General features: G+C 39.1%; 1 pseudogene; it reads right to left on the reverse strand.

Moving 5' to 3' along the window:
* Positions 1-268: 268 nt before the first annotated feature.
* On the reverse strand, positions 269-2188 carry LOC122900868 (annotated as a pseudogene).
* Positions 2189-13819: the final 11631 nt, after the last annotated feature.

The following is a 13819-nucleotide window of genomic DNA, read 5'->3' on the forward strand; positions in this document are numbered from 1 at the left end:
GTTAAGGGGGTAGGAGAAGAATAAATGACACATTATCCTTTTTAAGCAGGTCTACATTTGATTTGCTCCCATTTTGTGAAGGATTTTTTAATCTGTTTATGAGGGGTATTGGTCTATGATTTTTTCTTTCATAATGTCTTCATTAGATTTTACAGTTCAAGTTGTACTGTCCTCAAACATGAGTTGGAAAATGCTTTGTGTTTCTCTAAATTCTGAAAATAAGTTGCAGTTTAGTGTTTTTATTTTATTTTTATTTTTATTTTTTTGGAATTTAATCTTTATTTACAGGACACTGCAAGAGAGGAGAGTCCACATAGAAATAAGAAACCCACTGGCAGGAGGAGCTTCATACAGTTTTTACAGTTTGGAACTGGTCAAGCAGAGTTTTGTTGTAAAAAGTGCTACAATAACAAAACACATTTAAAAAGAGTTCTTAGTAGAGAAACAGTAAGACAAACTTCTACCAAACAAAGCACACCACAAACAACTTTCTGCGTCGGCTGTACAAGCTAAAAGTTAAAGGTCCCAGCAGTGCCATCCTGAACCTGGAACGTATAGCCTTCAGAGGTAGTTTCTGGCACAACATTCTGATCTTTCTCTTCCTCTACAGAGAAATACTTCTCAATCAAGTTTAATGAAGCTTTGTACACAGACTCATTTTCATGGTTTTGCAGAGCCTCGATTTTGTCCAAACCTCCACATTCTTCAATCATTATACTAAGTTTCTCAGTTTCACCTAGTTTCTCAGCAGCCTGAAAGATGTTGGAAATGGCATCCAGAATGACCAGAATAATTTTGGTATCCTTCGCAGTTAAGAGGTTCATCAGTGGTTCTATTATGCCACAATGGACGAGGTATACTATCTGTTCAACTGTCCCACCACTTGTATAGTTGGTCACAGCCCAGACAGCTTCCTTTTGTGTCTTAAAGTCTGCCTTAGAGAGAACACCAACGAGGAACGGGACTAATCCGTGATTCACAACTTGCTGTATCTGGTCCTGGCGGCCAGCTGTGATGTTTGACATTGTCCACGTGGCTTCCTTCTGAATATTAGTTTTGGGGTTCGTTAGAAGGCTGGGAAAGATAGCAAGCGCTCCTGCATCTATTACAACCTGAGTCTGTTCATCTGTCCCAGTGACAAGATTTCCTATGGCTCTTAGCGCAGGAGTCACAATGGGCAATTCAGTAGCTCCTAGAAGCTTCACAAGCTGGGGCACAACTCCTGTTTTCACAACCATTTCAATCCGTTCGTTTGGACCATCCGTCAGGTAGGAGATGGCCCAGCAGGTATCTGCCGAGACCTCTTGATCATCATGATGCAGGAGACGAACTAAGGTAGGAAGAATCTGCTCGATGGCATCTAGCAGGGGTGCGGGGTTCTTGTTGCGACAAAGGTTTGAAAGTGTCCAAGTCAGGTTACGTAAGTAGCCACATGCTAACGATGACATATCCAGAACCGCGAGGAGAGCCAGAAGCGGATCAACCGCACTGTACTTGATAACCAAGTTTCAAAAAACAGAACCGTCCCCTGCAATGTTTCCTAGTGCCCACACAGCCTGTTCGCTGATGTGGGCGTGGGAAGATGCCAACAGGGAAATGAACGCTGGGATGGCGCCTCCGTCGACCACAGCCTTGGTCTGTTCGGAGGTCCCGGAAGCAATGTTGGTGAGAGCCCAAGCGGATTCAAACTGAATGGGACTACAATCAGTTCTGCCCAAGAAGGACACAAATTTTGGAATCAAACCAGCCCGGATTATGTTGTCTATGGGGGGCTGCTTTTCCCGAGAAAGCAGTTTCCTAGCAGCTTGAGTAGCCTGGAGCTGGCTTTCCAAATTGTTGCTATTTATGCCCTTAACAATGTCATCAACTGACCAATTTACAGTGCCCTGGTTGTTGCGGTTTTCCTGCAGTGGAGAGGTAGCATCATCGGGAAACGAGCTTACGTTTCTCCTTTTCAGCACCTGGTCATCCTTCTTCGCTTTCCTCAGCTCCACATTAACTTCTATTCGACGCCGCCTCATTTCTGTACTGTCTTTCCCCTTGTTCTTGAATCTGTTAAGGCGGGCAGCTGGTGAATTAGCATTCTCGTTGGTGGACATGGTTATGAGACAAAGGGAGAAAGCTACACGGCCGGCTCAGGCTTCCACGGGAGGCGGTCCGGGACGCGCAGGCTGCAGGTCAGCTGCCCTCAAAATGTCCACCACGGATCACCCCAAAGACGGTGTCGGTGTTTTTATTTTTTAAAATTTTAACAGAACTTGTTTTTCAATTAACAGATTTCTTTATGAGAAGGTGTTTCATTTCCTTAGGAGACACAGAGCCTTTCAGATGGTTTCTTCTTGTGTCAGTTTTGATAAGTTGTATTTTTTAAGGAGGTTGTCCATTTCATTTAAGCTGTTAAATATATTGACATGGCATTGTTTAAAATGTCCCCTCATTACACTTTTTTTTAAAATTTTTTTAAAAAGATTATTTATTTATTTATTTCACAGGCAGAGGCCACAAGTAGGCAGAGAGGCAGGCAGAGACAGAGAGAGAGGGAAGCAGGCTCCCCGCTGAGCAGAGAGCCTGACACAGGGCTCAATCCCAGGACCCTGGGATCATGACCCGAGCCAAAGGCAGAGGCTTTAACCCACTGAGCCACCCAGGCACCCCACCCTTATTACACTTTTAAAAACCATAGGTATTTGTAATCATGTGCTTCTGTTGCAGATATTAACACTTTGTGCATTTTTCTTTTCTTTTTTTTTTTTAGTCTTGCTACAGTTTACATATTTTATTTAAGAAGCAACCTGTAACTTGGTTGATTTTGTTAGTTTTCTAGTTCATTTCTTTTTAGTCTTGTTCTTTTTCATTTCTTTTTCTTACTACCTGTTTAACTTTCTCTCAGTTTTTCTAGCTTTTTGTCAAAGAAGCTTACATCATTGATTTTATATGTCTTTTCTTCAATTATAACAATTTTTGCTCTAAGCACTATTTTATCTGTATCTGATGAATCTTATGGGTGTGCTTTCATTATTACTCACTTTGAAATATTTTCTAATTTCTGTTATGAGTTCCACAATGGGTTATTCAGAAATATCTTAATTTCAAATATTTTAGGATTTTTCTATGTATTTTTAATACTTTCAAATTTAGTAACACTGAGGATTAAAGAAACATAATTTTATTCCTTCAAAATTTATTGTGGTCTATCATGGTGAATATCCTACCACGGAATAGCCAGTCCTTCCTGGCTTTCTAGGTCTTTAAATGCTCTGCCCTTAGCATTCAGAAAATGCTGCCTTCTTCCTCAATGAAGATTCAATGTATCTTTGAGGGGTTTTATTCCTTCTTTTGCCCTGATCTCAACCTTTGGCAAGCCACTGCTGGGCCCTTGTGAATATAGGAGGAGCCTGGTGAGTGGGGACTTCTCTCATTTCCCCTGTCCTATATCTTGCCCTCAGCAAGCCATATAGCAGTGGATCCCCCAAATGATCTGGAAGAAATTTCTCAACTGTCCTTTTTCCCTAACAAGCTTTAGCATACCATACCCATGCACTCATGGAGGCCTTTAGGAAAGAGTTACTGGGTAGAGGCAGATTGGTTCTATGTCTGGGAATCCTTAGTGCTATAATCCATCTTGTCTCCCCCAAGACCCTTAAAAGTTAATTAAAATTTCAGTAGGTTTATTCCTTTGTCTGTGGTGGATTTCTCCTCTTCTCATGGCTCCAGTAATGCTTAAAATATCCATAGGTCTTTATTTTGTGGATGAGCTTTTAAAATTTAGTTCATTTAGTTATCTTTGTGCCTTCAGCTTTGACTTTTTTTAAAACAAAACTGAATCTTGTCACTTATCCAGCTTGTGTTCTTATTGTTAGGAAAGAAGCAACAGTCTTCTGTGGTGTTCCCTATCTTAATTGGCAGTGGAAGGTCCTTACTGGAATTCTTGCAAAACATAGTTCAGCTACTGAATCATTTTGGCCAAAATTGGTAACTCAACCAAATTTACCACCCTGAAACATAATTTATTTCTCTATTTAATGTTTATATACCTTTACACAGTTCCCACTTTCAACTATTTATCCTGAGGAAAAAAAATTTAACTGCACTTCAAATGGAAAACATTTGAATATGCGAGAAACTGTTACCCAGATGAAGGGGGAAAAAAGACTCAAAATCAGAAATAAAAGGAGGGACATTACAATAAATGCCCCAGAAATAATAAAAATGATCATAAAATACTACTATGAATAATTCTATGCCAGCCAACTGGATAAATTAATGGGTAGATCCCAAGAAACAAACAACCTATTAAGACTACAACATGAAGAAATCATTAGTCTGAATAGACCTGTAATTGATATGGTGAATGAATCAAAACCTCCCAACTAAAACAAAAACCAAACAACAAAAAATCCCAGGATGCCAGTTGTATTCACTGGTGAATTCTACCTAACATTTATTTTATTTTTTTTCCGATTTATTTTTTTTCAGAAAAACAGTATTCATTATTTTTTCACCACACCCAGTGCTCCATGCAAGCCGTGCCCTCTATAATACCCACCACCTGGTACCCCAACCTCCCACCCACCCCCCCCCCCCCGCCACTTCAAACCCCTCAGATTGTTTTTCAGAGTCCATAGTCTCTCATGGTTCACCTCCCCTTCCAATTTACCCAAAAGCACATACCCTCCCCAATGTCCATAACCCTACTCCCCTTCTCCCAACCCCCCTACCCCCAGCAACCCGCAGTTTGTTTCATGAGATTAAGAGTCACTTATGGTTTGTCTCCCTCCCTATCCCATCTTGTTTCATGGATTCTTCTCCTACCCACTTAAGCCCCCATGTTGCATCACCACTTCCTCATATCAGGCGCTTGACTTATTTCGCTAAGCATGATACGCTCTAGTTCCATCCATGTCATCGCAAATGGCAGATTTCATTTCTTTTGATGGCTGCATAGTATTCCATTGTATATATATACCACATCTTCTTGATCCATTCATCTGTTGATGGACATCTAGGTTCTTTCCATAGTTTGGCTATTGTGGACATTGCTGCTATAAACATTCGGGTGCACACACAAAAATAGACTCAAAATGGATTAAGGACCTCAATGTGAGAAAGGAATCCATCAAAATCCTTGAGGAGAACACAGGCAGCAACCTCTTCGACCTCAGCTGCAGCAACATCTTCCTAGGAACATCGCCAAAGGCAAGGGAAGCAAAGGCAAAAATGAACTATTGGGATTTCATCAAGATCAAAAGCTTTTGCACAGCAAAGGAAACAGTTAACAAAATCAAAAGACAACTGACAGAATGGGAGAAGATATTTGCAAATGACATATCAGATAAAGGGCTAGTGTCCAAAATCTATAAAGAACTTAGCAAACTCAACACCCAAAGAACAAATAATCCAATCAAGAAATGGGCAGAGGACATGAACAGACGTTTCTGCAAAGAAGACATCCAGATGGCCAACAGACACATGAAAAAGTGCTCCATATCACTCGGCATCAGTGAAATACAAATCAAAACCACAGTGAGATATCACCTCACACGAGTCAGAATGGCTAAAATCAACAAGTCAGGAAATGACAGATGCTGGTGAGGATGTGGAGAAAGGGGAACCCTCCTACACTGTTGGTGGGAATGCAAGCTGGTGCAACCACTCTGGAAAACAGCATGGAGGTTCCTCAAAATGTTGAAAATAGAACTGCCCTATGACCCAGCAATTGCACTACTGGGTATTTACCCTAAAGATACAAACGTAGTGATTACCTAACATTTAAATGAGAGTTAACACTAATTTTACTCTAACTCTTCAAAAACAAACAAACAAACCAACCACTTCTAATGTCATTTTACGTCGTGTTAACCTGACATCAAAGACATACAAAGATACCAAAAAAGCAGCAAAATACAGGATAATGCCCTTGATGAACAAAGATGCAAAAATCCTCAACAAGATACTATCAAACCAAACTGAACAGCCCACTAAAAGGATCAGTTACCATGGCCAGCTGGCATTTATCTCTAAGATGTAAAAATGGCTCAACATACAAAAATCAACTAATGTAGTCCTCCATATTAATAGAATGAAGGATTGAAATCATATGATCATTTCAAAAGATGTAGAAAAAGAATTTTGGTAAAATTCAACACCTTTCACATTAAAAACTCTCCAACTCAGAAGAGAAGAAAACTACCTCAACATAATAAATATGATATCCTACCACTAACACTGCACTCATCAGGAGAACTGAGAGCATTTGCTCACAGATCAGGAACAAGGCTAGAAATGCCACTCTCACCACTTGTATTCAGCATAGTCCTGGAAGCCTAGCCAGACCAATTAGGAAAAGAAAGAAAAGAAAAGAAAAGAAAATGCATATCCAAATTGAAGTGGAAGAAGTAAAATTGCCCTTGTTTGCAGAGGACATGATCTTTATATGGAAAACCCTCAACATTCCATCTAAAAACTGTTAGAACTAATAAATTCAGTAACGTTGGAGGGTAGAAAATCAACATACCAAAATAAGTCATGTTTCTATATACTGACAATGAACTGTCTGACAAGGAAATTAGGAAGACAATTCCATTTACAATAACACCAATAAATAAATAAATAAAATACTTAGGAGCAAACGTGACCAAGGAGGTCAAAGACTTATACACTGACAGCTACAAAATATTGATTCAAGAAATTAAACAAGGCAAGGGCACCTGCGTGGCTCAGTCGGTTAAGTGTCTGCCTCCAGCTCATGTCATGATCCCAGAGTCCTGGGATTGAGCCCCACATTGTACTCTCTGCTCAGCAGGGAATCTTCCCCTTCTCCCTCTGCCTCCTCAACTGGCTTGTGCTCTCTCTTACTCATTCTCTTTCTCTCTCAAATAAAGAAATAAAAATATATATATATGTATATATATATATATATATATATATATATAAAGAAATTAAACAAGGCAGACCCCAAACCCTAAAAATCTTCAGAGCAAAGGCAGTAATTTTCTGACATTGGCTGTAGCAACATTTTTCTAGATTTGTCTCCTGAGACAAGGGAAATATAAATAAAAATAAACTATTCGGACTTCATCAAAATAAAAAGCTTCTGCACAGCAAAGTAAACAATTAACAAAACTACTAATAAAAGACAACCTACTGAAAAAAAGAAGATATTTGCAGAAGACTTATCCAATAAAGGTTGAATATCCAAAATATATAAAGAACTTATATAACTCAACAACCCAAAAATGATTAATCCAGTTAAAGAACAGGAAGAAGAAATGAATAGATATTTCCCCAAAGAAGTTATCCAGTTAGACAAGACACATGAAAAGAGGCTCAACATCACTCATCATCAGGGAAATGTGCATCAAAACTACAATAAGACATCACCTCACACCTGTCAGAATGCCTGAAATCAACAATATGAGACACAACAATTGGTGAACGGGATAGGGAGAAAGGGGAAACCTCCTGAACTGTTAGTGGGAATGAAAACTGCTACAGCTGGTGTAGAAGAGGGTATGGAGATTCCTCAAAAAGTTACAAATATAACTACTCTATGATCCAGAAATTATACTACTGGGTATTTACCTTAAGTATATAAAAACAGGAATTTAGAAGAATACATGCACCCTATGTTTAGAGCAACATTATTTACAACAGCCAAGTTATGGAAGCAGCCCAAGTATCTATCAATAGAGAAATGGATAAAGAAGATATAGTATACATACCTAATGGAATATTAAACCATAGGGGCATGTCGGTGGCTCAGTCCACTAAATGTCTGCCTTCGACTCCCTGTATCGGGAGTCCTCCTCGGTGGGGAGCCTGCTTCTCCCTCTTCCTCTGCCTATACCTCACGCCTGGGCTCTCTCTCTGTCTCTTGATCTTTCCAATAAATAAAGTAAAATCTTTAAGAAAAAAAAAAGGGAATATTACCCATGAAAAGAATAGTGTCTTGGGGTGCCTGAGTGGCTCAGTGGGTTAAAGCCTCTGCTTTCGGCTCAGGTCATGATCCCAAGGTCCTGGGATCGAGCCCCACATCGGGCTCTCTGCTAGGTGGGGAGCCTGCTTCTTCCTCTCTCTCTCTCTCTCTCTCTGCCTGCCTCTGTGCTTACTTGTGATCTCTGTCTGTCAAATAAATAAATAAAATCTTGAAAAAAAAAAAGAATGGTGTCTTGCCATGTGCAACAATGTATATGGATCTAGAGAGTACCATGGTCAATGAAATAAGTCAGTCAGAGAAAGACAAATGCCGTATGATTTCACTCAGATGTAGAATTTAAGAAACAAAATAAGCAAGGGGAAAAAAAAAAGAGAGAGAGAGACAGAGAGAGAGAAACAGATCAAGAAACAGACTCTTAAATACAGAGAACAAACTGGTGGATACCAGAGGGGAGGTGAGTGAGGGAGGATGGAGGAAACAGGTGATGGGGATTAAAGAGTCTCTTAGCATGGTGAGCAGCATAACGCACAGAACTGCTGAATCACTCTATTGTACACATGGAACTAATATAACACTGTACATTTACTGGATGGAATTGAGACGAAAAACAAAAATGAAACAAAACAAGGCTAAGAGTAGGAATTCAATTTCAGAACCAAATAAGATTAACATGGAAGTAAAAGCAAATTGATATACTAACCTGAGACGTTAACTAAATGCAGTATGTGAAATCAGGAAACAATTTTTACTTTTCAATCCAATGCATTATAAATATTATAATGTAATAAATTACGTAACTGCATCATTTAAAAAAAGATATGAAATAAGACACAAAACAAATGGAAAGACACCCCATGTTCCTGGGCTGGAAGAATGTTATTAAAGTGTGCATACCACTAAAAATAATTTACAGATTCAATGCAATCTCCATCAAAATCTAACGCCATATTTTACAAAAAGAGAAAAGTACATTCTGGAAGTCACACGGACACACACACACACACACACACACAACAAACATAAGGAGGCAAATAAGCCTTGAGAAAGACGAACAAACCTAGAGAGATCACAGTTCCTTTTGACATATTTTATAAAGCTAGAGACATCACATTTCCTGATTTCAAACTATATTATAAAGCTATACTAATCAAAACAGTTTGGTACTGGCATAAAGATACGAAGACCAATGGGACACAACTCAGAGTCCAGACACAAATCTAACCATATATGGTCCACAGAGCTCTAACAAGGGTGCCAAAAATGTACAATAAGGTAACAATAGTCTTTAACAAATGGTGCTGGGAAAATCAGGCAGCCACAAGCAAAAGGAAATTGGATCTTTATCTTACATCATATAAGAGAATTAACTCAAAACGGATTAAAGACTTAAAGATAGGAGCTGAAACTGTTAAAATTCTGAAACAACAGTATGATGGAAAAGATTCATGACAGTGGTCTTACCAAAGCTTTCAGGGATAGGATACCAAAACACCAAAACAAAAACAAAAGCAAAACAAAACAAAACCAGACAACAGAAACAAAATTAGACTAGTGAGACCACATCCAACTAAAAAGTTCTACAGAGCAAAGGAAACATAACAGTGAAAAGGCAATTTACGGAATGAAAGAATGTATTTGCAAACCGTTGATCTCATAAGAGGTTAACCTCCGAATCATATAAGGGACTCGAACAACTGAATAGAAGAAAACTAATAACCTCATTTAAAAATATGCTCAAGACTTGAATAGACTTTTTTCCAAAAAAGACCTATAAATGACCAAAAGTTCTATGAAAAATGCTAAACGCTATTAACCATCAGGAAAAGGTAGATATCACCTCACCCCTGTCAAGATAGCTAGTATAAAACCAAAGACAAAATGTATCGGTGATGATACGGAGAAAGTGGAACCCCTGTGCCCCTTTCAAAGAAAAAGCAAAATGGTACATGGAAATTTTCCTCAAAGATTTAAAATTTACAACTACCATATGACCCAGCAATCCCACTTCTGTGTATTTATCCAAAGGAAGGCAGATCGGTGCCTTGAAGAGATAGGAGTACTCCCCAGATTCACTGTAGCACCTACTCACAATAGCCAAGATGGGAAAACAACATGAGTGTCCTCAACAGACGGAATATGTAAGTAACATCAGAGAAAATGTGGCATGGCATATACGTACAATGGGATACTCTTCGGCCTTTAAAGAAAAAATTATGTGTCAACATAATGAACCTCTAGGACACTATGTTAAGGTAAAGAGGTCAGACACTGAAGGTAAAGTTCTGCACAACTCTCCTTCTAGGAGATAATAAAAATAGGCTCTCAGAAATGGTTACCAGGTGGTACAGGAAGGAAGAAATGGGCAGTAGCTGATCAATGGACATAAATTTTCAGCTAAAATGAATTAATATGTAGAGACTGGAAGAACAACTTGTACCAAGAGACAAAAATACTGTACTGCACACTTAAGAATTTCAAAGGGTAGATCTCCTATTAATTGTGTTTTCCACAATAAAATTAAATGTTAAAAAGTTAAAAAAGACATTAAGATGTTTATGGAAAGACTTAGAAAAAACCTAAGTATTTAATATATAATGAACAATTATATACATTATTTTTCATTTCTATGTTGAAATACACTGCAGCAGAGAAAAAGATCACGTTTTTGAAGCCTCTGTACTACAAAAAAGTGCTCATTAAAAAAAAAAAAAAGGATATTTTTTGAGGACCCAGGAAATATCAAATACAGCATCAGGGATTGATTATGTATAAATAAATAAAAATATGCATGGTTTTCACCTGAATAGAGCTTATAATGTCGTAGGAGAGACAAGAGACGAGACAAATGTATATTCACAAATTTTGGTGTAATGGGAAGTAAATGCTAAGGTGCAGATCTCCAGGATCAGCAAGTCCAAAAGCCCCTCTTTGCCAAGTCAAGACCTAGTGAGAAAGACGCAGTCCCAGGAGTTCAGGCAGTGGGAGGAGCTAGAACTCAGCACAGTTTGCAAACTAAGCACATACTGCATGACTGACACATACTCTGCAAAGAAGGAGGCGCGATGTACATGGGTGAATAAGGTGGCCAGGGACATGGTTGTTCACAGCTTTACAAAGTTTCAAAAGTAAGGGGTTTAAATGTTTATAGTAGCAATGGCCACAGTCGCCAAACTATGGAAAGAACCAAGATGCCCTTCAACGGATGAATGGATAAGGAAGATGTGGTCCATATACACTATGGAGTATTATGCCTCCATCAGGAAGGATGAATACCCAACTTTTGTAGCAACATGGACGGGACTGGAAGAGATTATGCTGAGTGAAATAAGTCAAGCGAGAAAGTCAAGTATCATATGGTTTCACTTTTTTGCGGAGCATAACAAATAACACGGAGGACATGGGGAGATGGAGAGGAGAAGGGAGTTGAAGGAAACTGGAAGGGGAGGTGAACCATGAGAGACTATGGACTCTGAAAAACAATCTGAGGGTTTTGAAGGGGCGGGGGGGTATTACGGTAGAAGGTATTATGGAGGGCACGTATTGCATGGAGCACTGGGTTTGGTGCAAAAATAATGAATTCTGTTATGTTGAAAAGAAATTTAAAAAAAAAATTTAAAAATTACCTCAATTAAAAAAAAAAGTAAGGGGTTTAGAATTGTTTCTTATCGACCTGTTAAAACTCACTTTAAACATGGGGTAGTTTATGTTATTAAACAAATACATCTATTTTGAGTGGAGAGTTAATTAAACAGAAGCCTAACAAGTAAAGCGACCAGACACCAGGCTACCTAGCAGTCAAGGGGAAAAGGGTGGTGTATGCAGATTGCGATCTGTTGTATAAGCAGGATGCTTGGTGGATGTTGGATCTGAAGCTGGTGGGGCAGTTTGTGCTGATGCTACCTTGAAAAGTTGTCAGAACGTACTTTTAAGTCAGAAAAAAACAAGTACAATAAAGTCTGTATTCTGTGAGCTCAATTATAGCAAAGAAATATGCAATTAACTTCCCAAATAGAATGCTATTGCCAGTTGTCTCCAGGTGGTAGGATGATGACCGGGTTTATTTCCTTCCTTGTGACCTTAAATACTCATTGAACATTCTAACAGATCTTGCTTTTTAGGGGGATTTTATTGAAAATATTCAGAACAACAGTATCATCTCTGAGATACTGGGACCATCTGATCCCCGTGCCTCTTTTTCTCATGGTTCTCTTAATCCCCACTGCAAAATCTCTTTCTCACAGTCCAAGCGTTACATTTTAATTAGAGGGAAAAAATGCCACATCCAATTCTCTAAGAGTATGTTGTCTTTTGGTGTTTGGTGCTACAGAAGAGCATTCTGAAGGCTTTATACTTTCCTTTGTTTGGATATAACTTCCCTTCTCTTCAGATATGCACAAAATGATTTTCAAGCTACAAACATATGTATCATAGTTCTTGACCTTTTTCTTCATTATTTTTTCCATAGTTATTGTTGAATCTCTTCAGTATGTATATTCAGGCCTTTTAATTTTTTTTTCTTTTTTCCCAATAAAATTCTCTAGGTTTTCTTTAGTAGTTCAAGCCAAATGGTCTATTTGTGACACACATACACACCCCTTCTTGATCTTTCTTATCTTTTCTCTGTACTTCATTCCCTTTTCCTTCTGTGGCTTTTGTATCCAGGTTGCCTTTTTACCGTGTGAATTCATTTTTCTTCCCTCCTGCAAGGTATTCACGACACGCATCCCTTTTTTAAATAGGCAGTCAAATTTTTATTATCCATGGAATCTTTTGTGATCATAGGTGATTTCTTCCTTCTAATTTATTCTTCTAAACGCACTTGCACTTTATGGACTCGTGAGGAAATGAATCAAATTAAAAGGATTTTTTAAAAAAAGTGGTTTCTGTATATTTTCAAAGCTCCCCAATTTTTTTGTTCCTGTGTTTGCCTATTGTGGAGGAAGCTCCTGCTCACAGGCTCCCTGACTGGCCCCCACCTTGCCTTTTCCACTCTGAGAAGCATCCCCACTAGTCCAGCTCTCTGCAAGTGAAGTTACCCTGCCCCCAAAGAGAGGAAGTCAAAGGCACATCTCCATTTGCCTCACATACAGCCTCAACCCCAGGAAGGTTCTTACATGATCTTGGGGGACACACCCCTCTTCTTCGGGGGACAAGTATCGCCATCAGTTCTCCACGCCACCTCCTTCCCACCTCCTCTGTCCTCTGGCATAAATTCCAAGTTTCTGGGGTGTGAATGGCACCTGTATTAGTTTCCTATTGCTGCTGTAACAAATAACAGCAACATAAGTAACCAAGAACACCCATTTATTCTGTTCTCCTCCTGCACAAGACTTACTATCCCCCATCTTCTGGAGATCAGAAGTTTGGGTGGAATTGGCTTGATCCTCTGCTCTGGGCCTCACAAATCCATAATGTCAGTGGGGTTAGGCTCTTTTCTGGAAGCGTTGGAGGACAAAGGTTCCCATCTTCTTGCCGTCCGTCAACCAAGGTCTGCTGTCTGCTCCTAAAAGCTCCAGGTGTTCCTTTCTATCTGCCCCCTCTGTCTTCAGAGCCCAAGTGACATAATGAATGCCTCTAACCCCTCCAAACCCTGTGGCTCCCTCCCTTACTTCCCTCTTTTGCTTTTAAAAGTCTGAATAGTGATTAAATTGAGGCAGAAGTACATATAATCCAGTATAATCTCCTTATTTTAGGATCAACAATTCTTAGCCTTCAAGTATCTTCAAAGTGTCCTTTTCCACATAAGGTAAGTAACCAACAAGAAGCAGAGATCACTGATACATTGTCATTCCTACCACCACACCCTTCCCAGAATGCATGGAAGGGAAAGGGAAATACGTGTTAGGGAAGCCAGTCCTTTTGCAACAGGAAATAAGCATAAGC

The sequence above is a fragment of the Neovison vison genome, chromosome 1 (genome assembly GCF_020171115.1).
Source record: "Neovison vison isolate M4711 chromosome 1, ASM_NN_V1, whole genome shotgun sequence".
NCBI classification, from domain to species: Eukaryota; Metazoa; Chordata; class Mammalia; order Carnivora; family Mustelidae; genus Neogale; species Neogale vison.